This window comes from Oryctolagus cuniculus, chromosome 4, assembly GCF_964237555.1.
Source record: "Oryctolagus cuniculus chromosome 4, mOryCun1.1, whole genome shotgun sequence".
Taxonomy (NCBI): Eukaryota; Metazoa; Chordata; class Mammalia; order Lagomorpha; family Leporidae; genus Oryctolagus; species Oryctolagus cuniculus.
In genome coordinates this window covers 71,636,648-71,662,752 of record NC_091435.1, presented here as the reverse complement: position 1 = coordinate 71,662,752, position 26,105 = coordinate 71,636,648, and the positions used below count along the sequence as shown (strand labels likewise).

General features: G+C 38.7%; 1 long non-coding RNA gene across 1 annotated transcript in view; it reads left to right on the top strand.

The window, feature by feature from the left end:
• Nucleotides 1-19,506, top strand: part of LOC108177921 (uncharacterized) — a 228,524-nt gene extending 209,018 nt beyond the window's left edge. Inside the window, exon 6 of the long non-coding RNA XR_011387891.1 lies at nt 18,392-19,506. This is a non-coding gene — a long non-coding RNA (uncharacterized lncRNA). The remainder of the gene's footprint in view (nt 1-18,391) is intronic.
• The last annotated feature ends 6,599 nt before the right edge of the window (nt 19,507-26,105 follow it).

The following is a 26,105-nucleotide window of genomic DNA, read 5'->3' as shown; positions in this document are numbered from 1 at the left end:
TTGGTGGGAATGCAAACTGGTCAAGCCACTATGGAAGTCAGTCTGGAGATTCCTCAGAAACCTGAAGATAACCCTACCGTTCGACCCAGCCATCACACTCCTTGGAATTTACCCAAAGGAATTTAAATTGGCAAACAAAAAAGCAGTCTGCAGCCCAATGTTTATTGCAGCTCAATTCACAATAGCTAAGACCTGGAACCAACCTAAATGCCCATCAACGGTAGACTGGATAAAGAAATTATGGGATATGTACTCTTTAGAATACTATACCGCAGTAAGAAACAACGAAATCCAGTCATTTGCAACAAAATGGAGGAATCTGGAACACATCATGCTGAGTGAAATAAGCCAGTCCCAAAGGGACAAATACCATATGTTCTCCCTGACCGGTGACAACTGACTGAACACCAAAAAGGAAACCTGTTGAAGTGAAATGGACACTATGGGAAACGGTGACTTGATCAGCATAGCCCTGACTGTTAATGAACAACTTAATACATTATCCCTCTTAGTAGTTTTTTTGTCTGTTCTACTTAATATGACTGGTTTAATTCTGAAATTAATACACAGTTATTCTTAAGTGTTGAAAATTAACTGAAATGTGATCCCTGTTAAACATAAGAGTGGGAATAAGAGAGGGAAGAGATGTATAATTTGGGACATGCTCAAGCTGACTTGCCCCAAACGGTAGAGTTAGAAACATACCAGGGGATTCCAATTCAATCCCATCAAGGTGGCATGTACCAATGTCATCTCACTATTCCAAGTGATCAATTTCAGTTCACAATTGATCATAATGAAAGGACTAAGAGTCAAAGGGAGCACATAAACAAGTCTAGTACCTGCTAACACTAACCGATAGAATAAATAAAGGGGAGAGTGATCCAACATGGGAAGTGAGATACTCAGCAGACTCATAGAATGGCAGATGTCCTAAATAGCACTCTGGCCTCAGAGTCAGCCCTAAAGGCATTCAGATCTGGCTGAAAAGCCCATGAGAGTATTTCAGGCATGGAAAGCCAAGACACTCTGGCAAAAGATCTCTGTGAGTGAGATCCCAGTGGAAAGAACAGGTCTTCAAAGAAGGAGGTACCTTTCTCTGAAGGGAGGAGAGAATCTCCACTTTGACTATGACCTTGTCTAAACAAGATAAGAGTCGGAGAACTCAGAGGGCTTCCATAGCCTTGGAAACTCATGACTGGAGCATAGGGAGATTACTGATGCCATAGACAGGAGTGTCAATTGGTAAAGTCAACAACAGGAGTCACTGTGCACTTACTCCTCATGTAGGATCTCTGTCCTTAATGTGCTGTGCATTGAGATTTAATGCTATAACGAGTACTCAAACAATATATTTCACTTTGTGTTTCTATGGGGGTGCAAACTGTTGAAATCTTTACTTAATGCATACTAAACTGATCTTCTGTAAAAAAAAAAAAAAAGAAATTATCAATTCCCAACTTGACTCTCACTGGGATTAAACATGACAATAGGTCTGATCTGATTTCATCATTTAAAAAAAATCATCTATTATTTTTCACTTTATGTTTCTATGTGGGAGCAAACTGTTGAAATCCTTACTTAATGTATACTAAGCTGATCTTCTGTATATTAAGATAATAGAAAATGAATCTTGATGTGAATGGAAGGGGAGAGGGAGTGGGAAAGGGGAGGGTTGTGGGTGGGAGGGACGGTATGTGGGGGAAGCCATTGTAATCCATAATTCGTACTTTGGAAATTTATATTCATTAAATAAAAGTTAAAAAAAGAAAAGTGAGTCAAGAAAAACATTGAAATGGTGTTCCCTAGTGTTAATGAAACACTTTCAAATAACTTAAAAATGAAAATATTTAAAGTTTATAGTCATTGACAATGTGCCATACCTTTTATAATTTAAAAACGTGTGTGAAAATATTTTGAAGACTGAAAGAGCTAGTTATTGTAGTATATTTCCTAATCAAGTCCCTGATTTCTAATTTATTTTTTTTCCCCTGACATTTTCCTTTATTTGGGTTAATTCATTGGACTATAGTCTGAGTCTATTTATGTTATTAGGCTATTATAATCCTCATGTCAAGTATGAGAACCAATATTTTGACCACTCCAATAAATAATGAGATGCATGGTTGCCTCCAGTGAGACACAGCTATTTTTACAAAAGAGAAAATGGATTCAGGATCTCCCTTGTTTATTGGCTCTCTTTTATTAAATTTTGAAATCCAGCTGATTGAGAGAGTTTCTGTTCTTTTTACCAAGCCTCAAAGGACTGGAAAAGAAGTGGGTAGCAGAAATGAAATATTTCCCTCCTCTGTGGAGATTAGAAACAACTTGCCTATCACCTATGGTTTTTGTATTAGCTTCAGGGTGGAGAAAATAGTTTCAAAGATACTGAGTCCCAGTCACTTCTTATTTTATCCCCATGACAATGAAACCTCAAAAGATCAGAGATGCCGGCAAAAGGTGGGGCACAAAAAGAATAACTGTTTACGAATTCAATAATTTCAGGAAGTCCAAATAAAGGATAGTACACAATATTTGACTTTGCTGTCATCATTTTTCCAAACGACGGAAATCATTATTGATGAAAATCACCACTAACTCTCAGGGAAAACCATTATTAATTGTGCTTACACTATAGTTTAATGTTTGCTTCCATACTGAGATACATTAATGCATTCATCCTCATGGTTGAGACCCTTTAACTGTTACCCATCGGCTGACTCTCCATGGCCACTCTGTATCTGCATCTGAACACAGTCAGCACTGCTTCAGCTCCGCCTTTCAATCTCAACCACGTTAAAAATTTTTATTAGTATAAACAGAACAGATTTCATGTACTTCATAGGTAGAGTTCTAAGAAGATAGCCATACTTCCTTCCTTCCCCTGCTCACTCCTTCAATCCCCCTTCTCTCACTTATTTTCTTTTCATTAATTTTTACCAAGACATAACTTCAGTCTACTCTATAATCAGGCTTAATTCACCACTAACCATAATTTTCAACAAGTAAAAGTAGGAAGACTACAGTTCCACAGGAGTATAAATAATGGCTAAAATGGCAATCATATCACAAGATGTGGATTTCATTCCTGTATAATTCTTTTTTGTATTCTGTATTAATTGCCACATATCAGAGAAAACATGACATTTGTCTTTTTGAGACTGGCTTATTTTGCTAAGCATAACGTCAAGCACAATTTTAACACATGAGGTTTACTCATTCTGTTGTGACCAAGGGTCTTCGTTTGTAATCGTAGTTTAGGAACTTGGTCCTTTTCTTGCTTCCTCCTGCCTCTTTACTATAAAGTTCTCATCTTAAGTCTTCTTGAAAAGCAGTTGTCCCTGTGAGCTCCCATGGGATACTTTGGAGCCTGGAATCCTTACTCTGGATTCTGATGCAACCTGGATGCCCAGTCCTCACTTCCTTCAGGTTTCTGCTCTATGACTCTCACTTACTTAAGGCCACTTATCACCTTCTGCTCACACTATTAGGCCACTCATCACCTTCTGCTCATGTTCTCTCTGGTTGAAGTTCTCTCTTTACTGGCCATCCAAAATCCCCAAGCTGAATTCATATGGGGACCTATTATGAGATATTCAGAATAAGAATAAAATAAAACTACCACAAACTATTAATACTTCCAGTTTGACTAGAGAAATTATTTTAGGTGAAGATTTTTCCCACAGAGTTTAAACCATCTTCCCTTAAGAAGCATAATGCAGTAGGAAAATCAATGGCTTTGGAATCAGAAATGAATATAATTTAGGCTTTGACATTTCCTATAGGATTTTAGTTTAATCATTTCTTTCCCTCTGTTAATAATAATGGTTTCCATTCTCTTTACCTGAACTGTGAAAATAAAATAAGTTATATGAAAATGCTCCATGGGCCTGTCAAGTTTTTGGCAAAGACTACACAGTCATTTAATGTTATTGAAAGATGAAAAATGCAAATCATTCTTTCCAGTCTTTTTTAAGAAAATAGACATAATTTGATCATAAGAGTCCCTCATTTGAAACATAAGACTCAATAATTTTAGAATATTTATAGTCATGCAATTATCAACATAATCCAATTTTAGGACACTTTCATCACCATCAAAACATCTCCGCGAACTATTAGCAGCAACTCCACAGTCCCACCCTGTTAGCTTCAGCCCCAGGCAGCTACTAATGTGTTGTCTTCTCTAGATTTACCTATTCTGGATCCTTTGTGCAACATATGATCTTTAGTGACTGACTTCTTTCACTTAGAATAATGTGTTTGAATTTTGTCTGTGTTGTTGTTCATTCCTTTTTTTCTCAACTTTTTTTTTATTGTGGTAAAATACATATAAAAAATTTAACATCTTAATCATATTTAAGTATGCTGTTCAGTGGTATTAATACATATCATGCAACCATCACCACCGTATATCTCCAGAACTGTCTGATTTTGTGAAGCCTAGAACTCTATATGAATTGCCTATTAGCTCCTTGTTCTGCCCTTCCTCCTGCTCCTTGGAAATGACCATTCTAATTTCTGTTTCTATGAATTTAACTATTTTACATACTTTAGAAAATTGGAATCTCACAGTGACTTTCCTTTTTTTTTTTTTTTTTTTTTTTTTTTTTTTTTTTTTGACAGGCAGAGTGGACAGTGAGAGAGAGAGACAGAGAGGAAGGTCTTCCTTTTTCCATTGGTTCACCCCACAATGGCCGCTGCGGCCGGCACACCACGCTGATCTGATGGCAGGAGCCAGGTGCTTCTCCTGGTCTCCCATGGGGTGCAGGGCCCAAGCACTTGGGCCATCCTCCACTGCACTCCAGGGCCACAGCAGAGAGCTGGCCTGGAAGAGGGGCAACCGGGACAGAATCCGGCGCCCCGACCAGGACTAGAACCTGGTGTGCCGGCGCCGCAGGTGGAGGATTAGCCTAGAGAGCCTCGGCACTGGCTGACTTTCCTTTTGTAATTGGCTGATTTCACTTAGCATAATGTCTTCAAGAGCCATCTGTGTTGTAGTATGTTAGAAATTTCCCCCTTTTTAACGGTGAATAATAGTTCCTTGAATGTATATACAACATTTGACTTATTCATTCATCTATCATTGGACACTAGGTTGTTTGCATATTTTAGTTGTTATAAATAATGCTGCCATGAACATGGGTGTGCAAATATCTGTGTGAGACTGTTTTCAGTTCCTTTAGGTATATACCCGGAAGTAGAAAAGCTGAATCACATGGTAATTCTATTTTTAAGTTTTTGAGGAACTGCCACTCTGTTTTTCACATATACCATGTTACATTTCCACCAATTTTGTACAAGTGTTTCAATTCCTCCTTATCCTTGGCAATATTTATCTTGTTATTTTTTTTTAAAAAAGTAGCCATCCTAATGTATGTGAGATTGTGTCTCATTACAGTTTTCATTTGTATTTCCCTAATGATTAGTGATGTTGAGTTTCTTTTAAGTACTTACATAAAATTTGTGTAACTTCTTTGGGGGAAATGTCTATTCAAATTTTTTGTCTATTTTTATACTGGGTTTTTGTTGTTTAGTTTCAAAAGTTCACTGATAGATTTTTTTTTTTATTGTAGAATACATACCATTATGTGAATATGTTACTGTTTGTTTTCTATTTCCCTTCTTTTAAAATTAGAAGGCTTCTTATAGTCATTGGTCTTAACTCAAAAACATGGCCACTGAATATCCTCATGTGATAACAAAATATTCATTCATTCAAGAAATATCCATCAGACATGCACAATACATAAAGTACAGAGATACACATACAATTTTCATACAGGCATGGATTAAGTCATATGTATAACATAAGCCATATATATAAACATTCTGAACATCTCATGCTTGCACAAACAGTGTATGCTCCTGGACTTATATTCCTGATACCTATAAGTATGTACTTTAAACAAATCTTCAAATTGATACAAATATAATTCCGGATTCGTTGAGAGAAATCTTTCTAAAATCTGAGCAAGAGAAAATGATAAATCATAATTAATGTATCACTTCATCTTCTAGTACTGTTAAATGGGTAGAGAAAAGAATAGAGAAACGTCATTCTAAACTTTGTGATATCTGCCCTACTAGTTTTTACAAAATAATATGAAAGAAGAAAAATATTGCATCTATATAACATATGAAGCTCTACCAAAGACAGAACACAGTAAGATATCCAAGTGGCTTCCTCAGTAGTCAAATCAGATGAAAGCCAACCACCATGAACAAAACTTTCATATCACTGCAACAGAACATGCATTCCCTTTGTGATGGCATCATGCGATAAAACAGCTTGAGGAGATCCATATATAAGAAATCTTACATGATTCTAGGGTCAGACCCTCTTCAACAGGACAGCAAAGTAAATTAATAAAATAGGGAGCCTTGCTCTAATAAAATACAAAACAATTTTCCAAAACCAAAAACCAAGAAAAAAAGAATACCATAGCCTCAAAAAGTGGTAAATCACTAAAAATAAAGCCCACCCATAAACAAACATAAATCTAATTCTTTAGGAGTCTATTAAAGTAATCAAAATCATTAGACACTTTTTTCTATCATCCTCCATAGATATATTATGATTAGTCCACCACTTCTCAACAAAGTATTACCTCTATTTCTTTCTTTCTTTCTTTCTTTCTTTCTTTCTTTCTTTCTTTCTTTCTTTCTTTCTTTCTTTCTTTCTTTCTTTCTTTCTTTCTTTCTTTCTTTCTTTCTTTCTTTCTTTCTTTCTTTCTTTCTTTCTTTCTTTCTTTCTTTCTTTCTTTCTTTCTTTCTTTCTTTCTTTCTTTCTTTCTTTCTTTCTTTCTTTCTTTCTTTCTTTTGACAGGTAGAGTTATAACAATGAGAGAGAGAGAGATACAGAGAGAAAGGTCTTCCTTCCATTGGTTCACTCCCCAAATGGCTGCTACAGCTGGCACTGCGCCAATTTGAAGCCAGGAGCCAGGTGCTTCTTCCTGGTCTCCCACACAGGTGCAGGGGCCCAAGCACTTGGGCCATCCTCCACTGCCCTTCTGGGCCACAGCAGAGAGCTGGACTGGAAGAGGAGCAACCTGGACTAGAACCCGGCGCCAATATGGGACGCCGGTGCCACAGGCAGAGGATTAACCATGTGAGCCATGGCGCTGGCCCACCTCTATCTATTTCTTTTTATCTTATTTTGTCTTCACCTTAGTCCAGTACCTCATCATTACTGACCTGGAAGATAACAGCAGCCTCTCATTCACCTCTCCTTGTTCCCAATGCTACCGCTCCCTTTCATTCCATTTCAACAGTACCAAGATTTTTTTTAAACATAAATTAAATTATAAACATAAATCACATTATAAATCTTTCTATGGCCTTATACTTCAGATCTTTCCTAAGGCTCCGTTTTACCTGGACTATGATTCCAACCATGGATTTTGACTCTCGCTCTAGTTTACCTTTCTCAACAGATTCTAAGTATGCTGGCTTTCTTTCAATCCTTCAACAGCTCCTACCTGATGTCTTCTGTACATGCTGTTCCTTCAGCCTAAGTGCTTGTCCCTGCCCACCTTTCCTAGGACTAGATCTTTCAGATCTCACTTCCTCAGAAAGGTCTTAGCACACTACTCAATCTAGACTGGTAGTCCAGCACTCATTGATTTTAGTAAAATGTTGTTCTGCTTCTTTGCTTTTATTCCAACTTGTCTCTATTTTTGTTTATTTGATTATTAGCTTATTTATCACACATAATATCCTATTAGACTAGGTGTTCCACAAACCATATCTTCCCACTTAACTTTGAATTTTTATAATTCCTGGCATAAGTAAGTCACCAACAAATATTAAATGAGCATTTGATGCTCAAATACAACCAATTTTTTCATAATATGTGAATCAAGTAGTACATTATTTTCAGACATTTTTGTTGAAACCAACTCATTTGGAGAAACTGTGTCTCTTTAGACAATCCAATTATTTGCATTTTGTGAGATATTCACTTCCTATTGCTCTATACTCAAAGGCAAATACGGATGGCTGAAAATTCATTTGTCCCAAGGATTAAAATAAATAACATGGAACTATAGAATGTGAGAGTTAGCTGAAAAGACAGTAGTAAGTCATCTTGTCTAGTATGTTGCTTGGTGTAGGCAATGATCTATCCATATTTCTGGCAAAAACTGTCGATCTTTAACATTTGTTGGATTAACAATTTTATTAGTGAAAAACAGCCCACATGTAATTCCAAGAATTTTCTTCATTTACTCAGTGACAATCAGCACTATTGGTTCTTGTTCCCTCTATTAGATCATTGCAGTAGATGCTCATGGAAGCTTAGTTATTTGAAAACAATGTTTACAAATACAGTTACAGCACTGGGGCTACATTTATATGATTTCAAATAAAACATCATGTTTAGGATTTGTAATGGAAACGCAACACATCTGAAAGGGACTTGTCCAAGAGAGTGGGATTTAGCACAAATCTCTGCACAAAGCAACCTGTCTTCCCTGCTGCTCACCTATCTGAGAATCTTCCATCTCAGTTAGCTCCTGAAATAAGTTTGTCTATTTTGTGCTAATGCCTGAAATTGAAAAAAATATATATTGGACAGTTGAGGAAAGCTGACTTTTCAGAATTCAATGAGATGATAGAATACAATAGAAGCAGTAACTCAAGATAGTAACTTGCCCCAGAAAGAGACTGACTTCTACATGCACCATGGGTTTCAACCAAGGATTCAGGCATTTTATTTTAATTCTTTTTTTCCTAACTCCTTTTTTTGGTAAATGACTTACCAGCCTACAAAGAGACACACATTTACTTAGAGATTGCAACATTATAATTCCATTTGTAGTGAAAATTAAAAAGTCTCAAAAATGAACACAATTAGTGAATTTGTAATTATTGTCAAACAAGAACTTTCCTTTCTTTTTTATTCAAAGATTTATTTATTTATTTTCAAGGCAGAGCTAGAGAGACAGAGAGACAGAGAGAGGTCCCTCATCTGCTGGTTCAATCCCCAAACAGCCACAATAACAAGCTGGGCCAGGCCAAAGACAGGAGCCCTCTTCCCAGTCTCCTACATGGATAGTAGGGACCTACCCACTTGGTCCATTTTCCACTGCTTTTCCCAGGCCATTCACAGGGAGCTGGATAGCAAGTGGAGCAGCGAGGACATTAACTGGTTCCCATTTGGGATACCAGCATTGCAGTGGCCATCTTAACCTGCAATACTATAGTCCTAAACTTTTTTTTCTTTTAAAAGTTACCATGCTACAAACATATCCTTGCTACATATAACTCCTATTTGTAAGATGCCATGATAATGCTTTGCTATGGTTTGGATAATGATGGTTTGAGTGTCTCTCCTAAGGCTATCAGAAGTATTAAGAGGGTAGAAACTTTATCTGAGTGTGACAGTCAGAGGTGCACCTTTGGGAGGCAATTAGGTCTAGGAAACACCTTAGGGTGCAGGCTTCAAGACCGAATCTTGGTAGTTAGAGGAAACAAGGGAAAGAGACCACAGGTTTCTCTCTTTCTCTCTCTCTCTCTCTCTCTCTCTCTCTCTCTCTCTCACATACACACACACACACACACACACAAACACACACATACACACACGTGCACATTCCCTTCCTTTTGCCATGAAATGGTCTGCACAACCTTGGAACTCTGTTGGTAGGAAGGCCACCATCAGAAGAAACCCCTTGACCTTTAGCCTCCAGAACTGGGAACTAAATAAATGTTATTTGCTAAATACTCTAGGAACTAAGGAGTGTGTGTGTGTGTGTGTGTGTGTGAGACCTGTGATCTCTCTCCCTGGTTTTCTATAACTACCAAGATTCGGTCTTTGCACCCTGAGGTGTTTCCTAGACCTAATTGCCTCCCAAAGGTGCCACCTCTGACTGTCACACTCAGATAAAGTTTCTACCCTCTTAATACTTCCAATATGTGTGTGTGTGTGTGTATGTGTGCATGCACATACAAATACTTCATATTCCTCAATAATTTAAATGGTCTATCAACAAAAAGGGAAAGAAAACAGAGCACAAATTTCTCCTGTTTTCAACATTTCCCCCAAACTAATGAGAATTATGTTTCTCATTTTTTTCTTCAATTATCTTTTGCAATTAAAACTGAATTGTGCCCTGCTTCTTCTTAGCATCCTATCAGTAAAACCTATGGGTTCCCTTATACTATGGAATTATAGAAGGACTTTCATATATATGGCATAGAGAAGGTTAAAACAAAACAAAACAGACAAGAAAAGTGAAATCTTGGTTAATGCAAAGCATCTAGGGAAAAAAGAAGGTAAATTCATAGGTTCGTGGATAATACATTAAAGAAACTAAGCTTTATAGCTTTCAATTGTCCAGAGAAAATCAAATTTGAGAACATAATTCCAGGCACTGGTCCTATTGAAATTAATAGGCTAGAACTGTAGCATGCCTTACTATTAACACATTGACTGTTCTTTATGTCTTAATTACATTTGTTTATATGTAAGCTGCTTTCTCAGTTCTCTTAAGTGGGTACATCATTCTCTCATCTAAGTGTTCATTTACTCTTTTTACTTTACTCATTGGATTAACCTCTTCATGAAGAAGAAAGATAATTTTTCCCATCTGCATTGCAGCGAGAAGGAGTTAATGACTTCTAAGATTCCTCCTAATGCTGAGAACTATAAGGTATAGCAAAAATTTATGATTTTCTACTAATACCCAGAATTTGAGTTAAAACATTTTTTATAGCTTAGAAGACCAAACTTTTCTTTAGCACCACTTTATACCCGTTAGAGACAGGATTGGCAAACTTTTTAAGAGTTGGATATCAAATAGTTTAGGCTTTGTGGGATATATAATGTTTGCCACAATTACGCAATTTCACCAGTATATTAGGAAAGCAGCCAGAGAAAAAGTGTAAGGAAAGGGTCTGTCAGTGTTTCAATAAACTTTTATTTTAAAAAGCAGATGGTGGGCTGAATTCGGCTGGCAGATCAGTTTGTCAGTCTCTGGAGGCATAAGCCTTGTAGGGTAGGGGATGCCCTCCTGGAGCTGGAATGCTAGGAGAGTCAGCAGGACCTGACGCAGAGTGAGACCACATCACCATCATTTGATCCCTGTGAAGGTGTGATCTCTGCATCTTTATTTTCTTTAAGATGTGAAATCAACCCAGATGTCCATCAACTGACGGCTGGATAAAGAAAATGTGGTGTATATACACTATGGAACACTACTCAGATGTAAAAGAGAATGAAATCCTGTCTTTTGCAACAAAATGGATGCAACTGGAAAAAAAAAAGATAATTTCTTCTGTAGACACTTCAGGCGGCTACCTTATATATAATTGTTTATCAATTGTACAAGAGTACAAGTTATTTATGATATCCTTTTTAATGTCCCAGTTTTCCCAATAATTCTCAAATGCCTGCACTCTTTTTTCTTAATTGTTTTTGAAGGCAACTTGAAGAGCCTCTGCAAAACCCTTATGTTAGAATTTAGTGTCATATAGCACTATCACCATTGTAAAGGAAGAGCAATGAATGAACAGTTTTTGCTAGCTATCAGAATCCAAAACTATTCCCTAGAAGACAAAATGATAGCAAAGGGAAAGATCACAGCTTAGAGAACAGCTATATTTTAAAACATTCACCTTAAAGTAATATAGAAGTGTCCTCTTTGATTGAGGATACTTGCAATACAATATGCTAATATCACGAGCCAAAAGTGTACAGCAGAATATTGCTGTGGTAGCTTTCAGTGGTCAACAGAGAGTTGAGCCATAAAAGCATGGAAAGTTATTTCAGAGCTATACCAGATCTACACCATACAGAGAGAAAAGGGGCACAATTATATTACATTTTATGGATGTCCTCTAATAGAAAAAAAAATTTATACTTATAGTAACCTTTAAAATGGAGAGTATGTAAATGTACATAAAAACATATTTAATCCTCCAGAAATTTGTGCTCAGCCAGAGTATACTCATTCTTAAAAGAACCAGAGAATGTGTAGACTAATATGCACATCTGTTATTAGCAACCAGGCTAGAACTGAGAGGTGACATATAACATACTGATAGACTTTGTCCAAGTTTCAAGTGAGGTCAGAAATCAATATTCTTGGGGCTAGCACTGTGGTGTAGTAGGATAAGTCTCCGCCTGCAGTGCTGGCATCCCATTTGGTTGCTGGTTCAAGTCCTGGCTGCTCTTCTTCCCATCCAATTCTCTACTAATGGCCTGGGAAAGTGGTGGAAGATGACCCAAGTGCTTGGACCCCTGCACCAGCCTAGGAGACCTGGAAGAAGCTCCTGGTTCCTCGCTTTGGATCATCCCAGCTCCAACCTTTGTGCCATTTGGGGAGTGAAATAGTGGGTGGAAGACTTTCCTCTCTATCACTCCTCTCTCTGTCTATGGCTCTACCTCTCAAATAAATAAATAAAATATTTAAAAAAATAGACAGCAAATCTCCAATCAGCATACTGATCCCAGAATCTTTGAGACTTGTCATGTCAGGTTTTCTTTTGTATGGCTTTGTTTTTGCATGGCTTTGCTCATCTCCACCTCTGTCTCCCTCTCCCTGTGTGTAATAGCTTCTCAAATAAATAAATAAATCTTAAAAATAAAGAAATCAATAAGTTTTCTCTAGAATTCCGTGGGACTATTTAGGAAAAGAATTAAGGATCCATAGACTATATTAAGTATAGGCAAGAAAGGAGGGAGGGATTGAGGATGAACGATGGTTGATGAACAGTTGATTGGATGAATGGGTCCAGTTAGGTATGAGTCCACCTGAGAAATATGTAAAGCACAAAAAGAGTACAGTAACTTGAATGTTCAAGGAGGTTAGGAAACTCAGCATAACAAACTAATAGCCAGGTTCAGAAAGAGCCATCTGAGGTCTTTGAAAAGGACACCTTACTTTGGAAAGTCAGATAACTTCTTGCAGTTAACTTCTACAATGATACCACAAGGGACTCCAAAGCCATCTTCTAAAATGCCACCACCACTCCTTCCCGCTTTGGTAAAACTTCAACAACCTGAAGGAAACTGAATCTTTTTTTCCAAAATTTGCTTTGGATCTTGAAAATCAAACAAGAAATACATATTTCAAACTTTGAAAGGACTGTTCTAAATGGTTAGAGAATTAGCTATAATTTTGAAGGATAATAACATGAAAGCACATGCATTCTGGTGCCCTTAATCGGTCAGAACAGTGTGTAATAGGACTCCTGGCTCCTGGCTTCAGATTAGCTCAGCTCCCGTTGCAGCCATTTGGGGAGTCAACTAGCAGATGGAAGACCTCTCTGTCTCTCCTCTCTGTCTATGGCTCTACTTCTCAAATAAATAAAATCTTAAAAAAAGAGGACAGCAAGTCTCCAACCAAAACATTCATCTCACAACATATGAGACTTGGCATGCCAGGTCTTCTTTGGCATGGCTTTGCTAATCTTCCTCCTTTACTTCTTTATACCACAAAGCTACGGCAACATAGTTGGTGCTCACTACTACGCTGGTGCACTACTGCGTAGGTGCTCAACTTCTACATTGGCATTACTCTCCATACCCATTTCCCCTTCTCTTTCTCCTTCTCATTTCTCTTACTTTTCCCTACCATTCCCTGCTTTCATTTTTATATTCGCTTCACTCTGAACATCTCTCCTCTTTCTTCTTTTGTCCCTTGCCCTCTGTACATATCCCTTCCTTTTGCTAACTTTGAAATAGCCTTCTTCTTATTTCTTAAAATACTAAACTCATTATCTGCACTCTGCTTCTAATTTTAAAGTAAATGAAGGTGTACTATACAAACACGCACACACATATAGGAGTATGCAGTGCTATGTTGTTTTCGAAGAACAAAGGCAACAAAACATGGTTGATTTTATGCATGAGGCATTTCTTTGGCTTTTAAATAGTGTCTTCCTGTGGTTCTTCCCCTCACATAGCATCTTGGCTATTCAGAAGTAGCACCATGACCTATGAATCTGCTCCTGACCTTTCAAAAGATCAATACATCTCCCCATTAGCCTTTTTTCATCCTCTGAAAATGAATGGAAACTGATGCCAAATTTTCCCTTTGCAAGCATAAGCATTTTTGGAAGGTGAGGGAAAAGGAGATGTTCAGTCTTACATTTTACACAATTAACCAACCTGCTACCTTGGCACAGCATACAGGGAAAATATATGATGCCTGCGAATGATTCTTTTCTAATGTCATTATCTACTCCAGCCACACAGCACCCCAACTCCCCCTCAATCAGGAGCGTCCAGGCCCCTTTGCACAGTGTGGTGCTCTCTATAACATTATACCATTTCTTATCTTACAACCTATTTCTGGATTCATTTGCATGCACGTGAAAGTGGGTTTCTGTCCTCTGGAGAGCTGGCAGGCACCCTGCGGTCTGAATCCTCTGTCCCTGAACATTAGACACGCTGTTGCCAATGGAGAGCCACCAGAGAAATCATGGAGGTCGACAGCCCCAGAAATTCCACTTTTATCTCAGTTGATTAGCATGCTTTTTTTCTTTCTGCTGTCAGCACAGAAAGATGACAAGTTAAGGAAAATGTAAAGTTAATGCTGATGGAAAGGCAACTTAGAAAGAGAGAATTATACAATTCCGTTTTCAATAAAAAAAGACATTTCTGCCATGGGTTTCTAAACTACTAAAGATTATAGAGGCTCCAGGAAATATTGCTGGAAAGAGACATTCTCTTAGATGAGTCTCACTTTTCTATTGTCTCTTATTAAGAAAGAAGAGATATGTTATACTAGAACACTACAATTTCTATCTTTTTGGTGTCAAAGCTGTTCAGCTAGGGACCCACATTAATTGCCTTCACATTCCTTCCTAAGTATTCCCTGCAGTCTGCTCCTACCCGGGTCCATGTTATTGAATTCTTTCTCAAGTGTCACCAATGACCTCCTATTTATCAGATCCAGTCTCTCCTCAGCTTTCATCCTCCTGACCTCTTTACGGCTTTTGACACTGTTGAACACCTGCTCCTTCTTTTTCAGTCTTCTCTTGCTTTGCATGACCCTGCACCCCTTTGTGCTCCAATCTGGATGAAAGATTCTTCTTTGCCTTCTTTGTTCTTCTCCCTTTTCCTTCTTAACACACTGAGTTTCCAGCAAAGCTATGGCCTCTACCTTTGGCTCTTTTTCTATACTCATTCCATCTTCTCCTTCTCAATGAACACTCAGGTGGATAGATTCATAAATAAATTAGTTATAGACATATGGATATATTTATCTCCTATAACCAACCTTAATGCTGTTCAGACTACAACATTTTAATTTAAACTGTCTACAGAACGCATTTGCTTAGACAACCAGCCACTGACATCTTAATTCCCCTTAAATATCAATGTTCTTGGAGTTTGCCTTGTTTTCCCTTCTCTCCTCACAGTTGGCATGTTAGTATATTATGATAGTTAATTTTATGTTTTACCTTGAGTGATGTAACAGGACCCCTGATAGCTGATTAAACATTACTTTAGAGTGCATTTGTGAGATTAGCATTTCAGTCTGTACAGTGAGTAAAGATTACCTTCACCAAAGTAGGCGGATATCATCAATCCCTGAATAGAATGAGGATGCAGTGGAAGCGTGAATTCTCTCTCTTCTGGGACCTGCATCTTCCGTCATAAGCATCAGCTCTCTTGGTTCTTGGGTCCTAGTACTTGAACTACAGTTTACATCATTGGTTCTCCTGGTTCTTGAACTTCTGGGCTTGGAACAGAACCATGCTATCAGCTTTCTTCATTTTCCAGTTTGTAGACAGCAGATTATGGAACTTCTCTGCCTACAAAATAACAGAAGCCAATCCCCCATTGTACACATCATCCTTCCTAACTTCCTCCCTCCCTCCCTTGCTTCCTTCCTCCCTTCCTGTCTTCCAGCCATCCTTCCAACTCTATTATTTTGGTGATGTTTTATTGCAGAACCCTAATGCATGCATTCTGTATCTCCACCAAATACCATCTTTTTTGTTTTGTTTTGTTTTGCTTAATAAATATAAATTTACGAAGTACAACTTTTGGATTATAGCGGCTTCTTAACCATAACCTCCCTATCACCCACAACCATCCCATCTCCCACTCCCTCTCCCATTCCATTCTTCCTCAGGATTCATTTTCAATTATCTTTATATACAGAAGATCAACCTAGGACGTACTAAGTAAAGATTTCAACAGACTACACCCACACAGCCACACAAAATATGGAGTACTGTTCGAGTAGTAGTTGTACCATTAATTCTCATAGTAGAACACATTAAGGACAGAGATCCTACATGGGGAGCAGGTGAACAGTGTCTCACGTTGTTGATTTAACAATTGACACTCTTATTTATGATGTCAGTAATCACCCGAGGCTCTTTTCCTGAACTGCCAAGGCTATAGAAGCCTCTTGAGTTCACCAACTCTGATCTTATTTAGACAAGGCCATATCAAAGTGGAATTTCTCTCCTCCCTTCAGAGAAAGGTACCTTCTTCTCTGATGGCCTGTTCTTTCCACTGGGATCTCACCAAATACCACCTTCTAAAGCCAATATACCAAACAATCTCTTAAAACATCAGTGCATTCTGAAAACTATTGTCTTATTTTTAGCAACTTCTATGGCAGTTCAGTGTCTGCTGCATTAAATTCAGACTCCCGTGTGTGATTTTCAAGGCATTTCATATAGGCACTAATCTAGTCATAGATTACAGGACCATTCAATACAGGCTGTTATCGCTGTTCAGAAATTTTCTTCAATGTGGATGTTACTCTGTTAAATACTACATCAGTTCTACTTCTCTAGCCTTTACTTTCTCTTTCTCTGTGGAACTACTTTACCTAATTAATGTATCCATCCACTGATTCTAACTTCTTATAAGACCTGGTAGCAATCAGCAGTTTTATAAGGAGGCTTTGTTTTCCAATTGTTTAGAACTGAGCCTTGAGAACTGGTCAGGATTGTGTTGAAATACTGTATTATGAACCTCTGAATACAGACTCTGCTCTTTAGTATGTGCTCACTAAAGTCAGTCATTGTCATTTTAAATGTATCTGTCTTTACCCTTCTGAACTCAATTTCTTAATTTGCTAAAGTTTTAACAGATCAAACCCATGTGGGAATAACATAAGAATAAATTCAATAAGAAGCTAGATACTAACGAGTTGCCAGAGACTGGAGTGTCCTACAGGCACAGGGTGGCAGGCAGATGATGGTACCATGAGGGTAGGCTCTCCTCTGGTTTGCTTGTCATTGTGTCTGTGTTGGGTCACAATGATAGAAAATGGTCGCTTCTTCCTACTTAGGTATTGAATGAACTACACAGAATTCCCTAATTTGAAATTTGGATCTAAGACTTAATTAATTCTTCTAGTTAAGGCTTCTAATTACTACGTTTCTGCTAAGCCAAGGAGAGCCTCCTGAGAAAAGTGGTGAAGAGTTCTCCTCTTGTGGATCACAAAGCCCTGCTTCTAGGGAGTAATTGAGCAGATGGCAGGAATCTCCTGTCTTTCACTACATATGGTTAAGAGGCTCTCCATAAAAGACAGTCCACCAGTAATGCTTTATAAACGATTATTCAGGGACTGGCATTGTGGAGGAATGGGTTAAGCTGCCACCTGCTATGCCAGGATCCCTTGTGGGTGCCAGTTAAAGTGCTGGCTGCTCTACTCCCGATTTCCGATCTGGTTCCCTGCTAATGCACCTTGGAGAGCAGCAGAGGATGGCCCAGGTGCTTCGGGCCCCTGCACCCATGTGGAAGACTGGGGTCAAACTCCTGGCTCCTAGTTTCAGCCTGGCCTCCCCTCAGCCATTGTGGCCATCTAGGGAGTGAACCAGTAGATGGAAAATCTCTCCCTCTCTCTCTCTAACTGCCTTTCAAATAAATAAAATAACTCTTTTTAAAAAATTAATTAATCATCTCAAATAGTCCCTATGAGAGAATATGGTGTGACCACATGATATTTGATAAAACATAAATGATTCTTTAACACTCCTTGCCCATCAAATTATTTTCAGCATTGAAACTAAGATGACAATATATACTTACTACTTTTTGAATTATACTCAAGCAGAACTTCGTTTTTTAGATAAAATTGTGAAGTGAAAAAATTTTCTTCTCCTACACCTGTCTCTCTCTTAAGCACTGTTCTCATATTGAAAAAAATGAAAACCCACCAACGGAGTGCCACACACAGTATTGCTTTCTCCCAAACTTTTCCATGATCCAGTATCACACTACTCATAACACCCATTTTTCCTTTGCTTACATCTCCCATTCCTGAAACATCTTAACAGAACAGATTGTTGTGGTAAAACCATGCAGGTGTGGGCCTTGTAGCGCAGCAGGCTACACTGCCTCCATGGACTCCCACACCCTTCATCACAATGTGTGTGACTGAAGTCCTGTCTCTGCTTCCCTCCAATGCAGATTCCACCCATGTGCATCCTAGCAGGCAGAGGATTACGGATCAAGGACTTGAATTGCTGCCACCCATGTGGGAGACCTGGATGGATTTCCTGGCTCCTGACTTCTGCCTGGCCTACCCACAACTGCTGGACATCCGTGGAGTGAACTAACAGATGAAAGATTTCTTGGTCTTTCCCTTTCTTCTGTCCTAATGCTTTTCAAATAAATAAATGTTTAAAAGCAAAAAGAAAAACAACAATCCAAACAAAAAAATCAACAGCAAAACAAGACTGAAAATTAAAGACATCCTTTTCTCACACTGGAGTGCCTGGATCCACTCTGGCTCCAGATCCCAATTCAAGCTTCCTGCTGATTTAGTCTCCGGGATGCAGTGGGTAATGGTTCAAATTGTAGAGTCACTGCCACCCACATGGGAGATCTGGATTTAGTTCTCAGCTCTGGGCGTTAGCCCTGGCCCATTCCCAGTTATTTCAGGAATTTGGGCCCTGAGCAGTGAATGCGGGCTTGGTCTCTCTCTCTCTCTCTCTCTCTCTCTCTCTCTCTCTGCTTCTCAGATAAATAAATACATATAAAAATTCTTTTTGAAAAAGTAAATTACACATGCTGGGGAATAAATGTCTGAGAAACTCAGTATTCTCAGAAATGCCTTTAAAATATGAGTGAGTTTCTCTGTCTCTCTCTCACTGTCCACTCTGCCTGTCAAAAAATAAAATAAATAAATAAAATATGAGTGAGAGTCAGCATTGTGGCACAGTGGTTAAGCCAGTTAAGCTGTCTCCTGCAAAACTGGCATCACACATGGGTCCCAGTTCCTGTCCCGGCTGCTCTATTTCCAATTCAGCTCCTTGTTAATGTGCCTGGGAAAGCAGAGAAGACGGCCCAAGTTCTTGGGCCTCTGCACCCATGTAGGAGACTCAGATCTTTCTTTTGCCTTGGCTTAGCCCCATCTGTTATGGCCATTTGGGAAGTGAACCAGAGGATGGAAGATTCTCTCTCTCTCTCTCTCTCTCTCTCTCTCTCTCTCTCTCTCCTCTTCCTCTCTCTGTAACTCTGCCTTTCAAATAAAAAAAATCTTTCAAAAATTTTAAAAAATAAAACATGAGCTAATTAACACATTCAAGTCTCTGACTTTTGAACTGTCAGAATCTCAGATTCGGTTATCTCATGTAAGTCCTCAGTAGTCAAATTGCTCCTCAAACCTTTCATTACAAGGGGGAGGTTATTGTTTACTATGCTTTGCAGGACAAGCAGATAATACTAATCACTGTTTTCAGACAGTCCTAGAGGGGATCTATTAGCCAACAGTGCTCACTATCATTATGTCGCACCTCCTCCTACGTGCCACCCAGTTTAGTTGAGTCAATCTCCTAAATGTTTCTATTTACAGAGAATTTTTCCAAGTACTATTGTATACAATTTCAATTAAAGATAATAATACAAGACACAATTCCCTGCCTCAGAAAAGTTAGTCAATTTTGCACTCTCATTATTTTCTACGACAGGACTAACAGACAGTTTTGAAAGTTCCCAGATTGTAAATATTTCAGGCTTTGTTGGACAAGAGGCAAAATCAAGGATGTTACGCAGGTGCTTATGTAACAAGAGAGAAAACAAATTTCCATGCATATTTTATTCATGAAATTTAAAACTTTATAAACATTGAACTTTGAATTTTATATTTTATGTAACACAATATATTATTTTTATTTTTTCCCGGGCATTTAAAAATGTAGAAACTTTTCTTAGCTTTTGGTTGTGCAAAAACAGACCTGGGACCAGAAGAAAGTGGGGGTGGCAATGACAGATTTGGTTGTAATTTGTGAAAATCTGTTTTAGGAAATAGGTGGCTCAAATGAATTAATCCACATTTCCTACCTTTAAAAGGAAATAAAATTTACTATCAAATATTTTTTAATTGAGTACCCATAATCTTCTAGGTTCAGTGGAGATTGGACAGTCTATTGTATAGGTCTTTCTTGAGTGGTTTATAGTCAGAAAAATCTAAATTAAATCTGCAGAAGCAGAAAGGGGGATGCAGATTGACTAAAATAAGAGGAAATGTGGCAGAGCTGAAGTTAGGAATGGTTTCAAGTGAGATCTGAAGCAAAGTCAGAATTTGCTATCCCTGTCTTCTCTCGGATTTTCTCTGCAGGCAGATTTCATTCTTGGCCACTGGGAGAAGGTCTTCTCCACAGGGTGGAGAAAATAGCTACAGGCAGCATTAGGCTCACATTATGCCAACTTGCCTATCTTAAGAGGATGGTTTCCTTGCCTCTGGTTCTGACTATAAAATGCCAGAAAGCATGGCAGTAATAGATGCTGTCAGCAACTTACCCATATTCCCTGAGGGTTAGGTCCATCTCTCATATACACATCTCTCTGTGGGCTGTCACTGCCAACAGTCAGTACCTACATCTCTTTGTCTGGGGACTTGCCCTCAGGCAGCTGCAACTGGCTTGGTCTGCACACACAGACTTCTAGAAATGCCTGGAAATTTAGATCCCTAGCCGATATCCCTTTAAAAAAGACTGACAGGTGTGGAAACCTATTCTAGCCTCTTTGCTCAGAAGTGAACTATGAGCCTAGACAGTTTCAGAGCTTTCCCATGAGTTTGAGCCTGTGAAGACTGGAGTTAGCCTAGCAAGACTGCGACTGCGCGTCTCAGAATGGAGTTAGCCTAGCAAGACTGCGACTGCGAGTCTCAGGACGGACTGCTTGTAAGGTTGATCTTTGGCTGGAATTTTGGGAATGTGGATTTTGGAAGGATTTCCATCATTCTCCGATAAAAGTTGCTTTGCCTATACTATTTTACAAACAACATGATTTATGCTAAACATCTTACTTTTTTATGGGAATGTGGCCTTTTGGTATATGCTAGGTAGAGACTGACTACATGACCTGCCCCCAGTAAAAACTCTGAGCGCTGAGCCTCTAATGACCTTTCCTTTCCTGGTTGGCAGCATTTCGGAAATTGTCACAATTCCTTTAATGGAGGAATTAAGTGTACCCTGTGCCATCTCTCCATTGAGAGGTGACCCTTGAAGCCTTCATGCCTCATTTCCTTAGGACTTCACCCTCTGCTCCTTTCTCTTTCCTGATTTTGCTTTGTATCCTTTCACTGCAGTACATTTTAGAAAAGAGTACAACAGTAGACTGCATCATTCCTACCTTCAAAAGGAAATAAAACTTACTATCAAAGTCATTGAACCTGGGGCGGTTTGGGGGAAGCCCTACACAGGACCTTGCTGACACTGCACATGTGCATGGATCCTCTCAGCATCGCTCCACTCCTTCCCACTGTCCACTGGAGTTTTCTTGAGAACATTTCCAAACAAGTTGCAGTCACATCACTCCTCATCTCGAGGTCCACTTCTAGGGCACACAATCTAAGATGGATTCCGGTTAGTCCAAGTCTTAACTAGTGACTGTGACCAGGAAAACAAGGCACTATAACTGTCCAAACCTTGGCCGTGGGCTCAGATCTCCAGCGTATTAGGGCAAGAAGGGTCTTGCACCAAAAGCCAGAGAAAGGGAGGGTGAGGGCTGACAAACACATGTGAATACTAACCCATAGGTAATATGAGCCTCCTCCTAGACTATAGAGGCTTATGGGCTAATATGACAAGATATTTTTACGGGAATAGACTCACCTTTATTTTCCCTCTTGGTCATTTTTTTTTTTTTTTTTTTTACAAAGTGAGGATTTTTATTTTGCATGGCTATAGGTTTATAAAATTAGAAAAAAATCCAATTCTCATTGAATTAAACTGCCCTGCTTTTCGCAAACCTTGCTAATAGCTAAATGACTTGTTTTCAATATACTGCTTTTTAGTACTTAACTCAAGCTTGTGCCTTGGAGAATGATAAATTACTTTGCATCACAAAATTTCAAAGGAAATTCTGAATGTTAAATCCATAATATCTAAAAATATATTGGGTCTAATTATCATGCTAAAATTCCATCATTTTACTGACCTTGGACACAAATACATGACCCAGTGTTTCCCCCTTGCCCTCTGCATTCTATATGCCTAAGCATGTTCTCAGCGGCTGTTTTCCTCGTCCTCATACAACAATCACCCTTGAAGCACATTCATGTGTCTGTGTGCTTGTTGTTTCTTTCTTAACTGGTATTTTCTTTATTCTTACATGGAAAAGTCTGATCATAAAAGAAATATATTTATGTTGAAAGCATTCCGAAAGAGATAAATATATGCAAAATGAAAATAAAAGTCATCCATAGTCTCATCTACCACAGAGAAGCATTGTTAAGATTTTTCAATGAGAATTGATTTGCTTACAAAAAAAATGGGTTATACTACTGATATCATCTTGTCATTCCCACGTGGGTGCAGGGGCCCAAGCACTTGAACCATCTTCCTCTGCTTTTCCCAGGCCATTAGCAGGGAGCTGGATCAGAAGTAGAGCAGCCAGGACTCTAACCAGCACTCATATGGGATGCCTGCTGAAGGCTGCGCTACCCATTATTCCACAGTGCCAGCCTGCTTCTAATTTTTTACTACTCAAACAATTATGCAGCAAAATGTCACCATGTGTATCTCTCTGTATGTCTGTGAGAGTTTACAATAAATTCTTACAAGTTGGTTGAATCAAAGCATATGCACATTTAAATTTTTGAAAATAATTTTGAAATGGGTTCAAAAGAGGTTAGACCTGTTTTAATCCTTTCAGTCATATACAAGAATACAGTTTCCCTGTATGCACCTTCAGTAATATGAAATATTGTATGTCCCTATGAAATTTTCCAGCTTGATAAGAAAAACAGAATTTTAATTTTCATGTTTTGATAATTTGTGATTTTGAGTGCCTTTTCAACTATTGGACACATTTATGTCTACTTTAGAATTAATGTGTAATTTTCCTATTTTAAAATTAGGCTAATCATTTATTTATGGTGCAATCATTTTATTAATTTGGATATTAACTCATGTGATACAACATATTTTTCTATTTTCATTTCTTTTTTTATTTTTTTTATGAATGTGAGACTTTAAATTCTAAACTTTAAAATGTTTCTGTTAGCCAACTTGTTCATTTTACTCTTATGGCTTCTCTCATTTTTTTCATGTTAGTAAAGATCTCTCCCACTTGCATAGTACGAATATAATTTCCTCGTCTTTTTTTTATAATAAAATTGGCACAATGCATGCATCTTTCTTTTTGCACCACTGTATTTCTCTTTGAAGTCTCACCTTTAAAATATGTGTCCCTTATCATCAAATTCCACTTAATCATCACTTAGTCTAGCTAAGTACATTTGTTTCCTTTCATCTTTGCTCAAAGCCAAGCTTCTATTCTCATAAATTCCTTATCTGAATTTCACTCAATTTACCTAATTGGTTCTTCTCTATCCATCTGAGGCTTAAGGAAGTGAGCATGCTTTTTCAAGTGCAGATTCATTAGTTACATGCAGAAGATGAGTTCTGCCCTTTTCACATAATGCTTTCCTTTCCAACTAAATTAATGGGGACCATGTTTCCTGCTCTATTACACAAAAATTCCAATTTGCATTTATGGCTCTTCCATTTCCTCTTGTATGAGTCAGGAATTCCAAAAATTAAAGCACTGTCATATCTCTACCTTCCTCTTCACCTCAGCGGGTTCTCCCTCTTGTCCTCCTTACCTGCATGAATAGTACCTAGAATTTTCATTTCCTAGGGTCTTCTTTCTTTTTCTTTTTTCTTTTCTTTTTTTTTTTTTTTTTTTTTTTTTTTTTTTTGACAGCAGAGTGGATAGTGAGAGAGAGAGACAGAGAGAAAGGTCTTCCTTTTGCTGCTGGTGCACCCTCCAATGGCCGCCACAGCCAGCGCACCGCGCTGATCCGAAGCCAGGAGCCAGGTGCTTCTCCAGGTCTCCCATGGGGTGCAGGGCCCAAGCACTTGGGCCATCCTCCACTGCCTTCCCGGGCCACAGCAGAGAGCTGGCCTGGAAGAGGGGCAACCGGGACAGAATCCGGCGCCCCAACCGGGACTAGAACCCCGTGTGTTGGCGCCGCAAGGCGGAGGATTAGCTTATTGAGCCGTGGCGCCAGCCTTCTAGGGTTTTCATAACAAAGTATCACAAATTGGGTGACTTACACAACAGAACTTTGTGGGGTCAAGGTTCTAGCTAGAGATGAGAAGCCCAGAGTCAAGGTATTAGTAGGGTTAGTTCCTTCCGAGGGCTACACAGGAGAAATCTGCTCCATGCTTCTTTCCTAATTTCTAGTAGGTTTCCAATTGATCCCTGGCATTGCTCAGCCTTTAGAAGCATCACCCATTTTTTTGTAAGCAAATCAATTCTCATGTTCTCTTTGTGTGTTATTCAAGTCCAAATTTCCCCTTTGTTTAAGGACTAAATCATACTGGATTAGGGACCTGCCCTACTCTAGCACGGCCTCATCTTAACCAATTATATCTTCAACAATCCTGTTTCCAAATCATGTCATATTTTGAGGTACTAGAGGTTAGGATCTTGGCATAATTAATTTGGAGGTGGGGTGAAGACACAACTCAGCCTGTACCTAAAAGCTGAGGAAGTATCTTTGTGACATATTCCTTCAACTTTCCAAATCCTAATAATATCAGATCATTCCCCCACATCCTGCATAATATCCTATTATCATCCCCCATCTTCCTATCCAACAGTTCAAGTTCTCCTTGCCCATCCCTGTATTAGAACACCCTAATTTCCACCCTTCAGTTTATTCTAATCCCTAGGAATACACTAATATTCCTAAATTACAGCTGCTAAACTTTCATTTACTCTTTATTACCTATGAATAAAATGTCAATAGCTTATATTGGCATTCCAGACAGTGATTCATAGTCTTGGCAAAACATGAGACAAGGCCTTAAATTCATGTGGTCCATTTTTTGGAAGAGATATTAAATAATTTAACTGAGTTTGGAGAATATTGAAGCCAGCAAGGAGGAAATGCCACTTTAAAGTTGAATTATTTGGCAGGTTACTGCTGTGGACAGCTGAGGTTTGCTCCAATCCTAATGATATGTGAAGAACAGGCCTCAGAAATATCTACCTGATGTGCAAAAGAGATGACATTTCTCATGAGGCTCCCAATCTCTCATTTCCCCCTGGCCAAAAGTTGCCCCAATATACTTGTGCCAGAATGGCCAGCAGACTTTGCAAGAAATCTCCTGTGGCATGGAAACCTAAATCAGAAAGCAGGAGATCTGTGAGCCAACTGACTTGAGGTGATGCCAGGTTACACCTCTGAGCAGCTGGTTGCTGTAGCAACAGCTGGAGTAAACATGAGGACCAACAAGGAGGGAGATGGGACATAATAGGTATCTACCGCAAGTAGGAAGAAACACGTGTTTGTCACAAAGTCACAATTTTGTATCTCTACACCACAATTCATAATCTGCATGGTGATCATAGAAGAAGCCAGCAGAGGACAGTTCCTTTCTAACAATAAAATAAGAGAATGCCTCCATCCTGGGACAAAATTTGGAAGTTCTCTTGGCCATAGTCAATACTCAACAGACAAAGTTCATGTTATTGGTGCTAGTGGAGCCCTTGTAAGAAACATGGAGCACAAAATGAGGAAGAGGTATGGATAATGAGATGAGGGAAGATGATACGTTCTGTTTGGGGGAATGTCCGGTCAGAAGTAGCACCAGGTTATAGAGATGCCAAGGCTCTTCAGACAGCTAGAAATAAAAGCTTAGGAGTTCCAGGGTAATCTGGAATT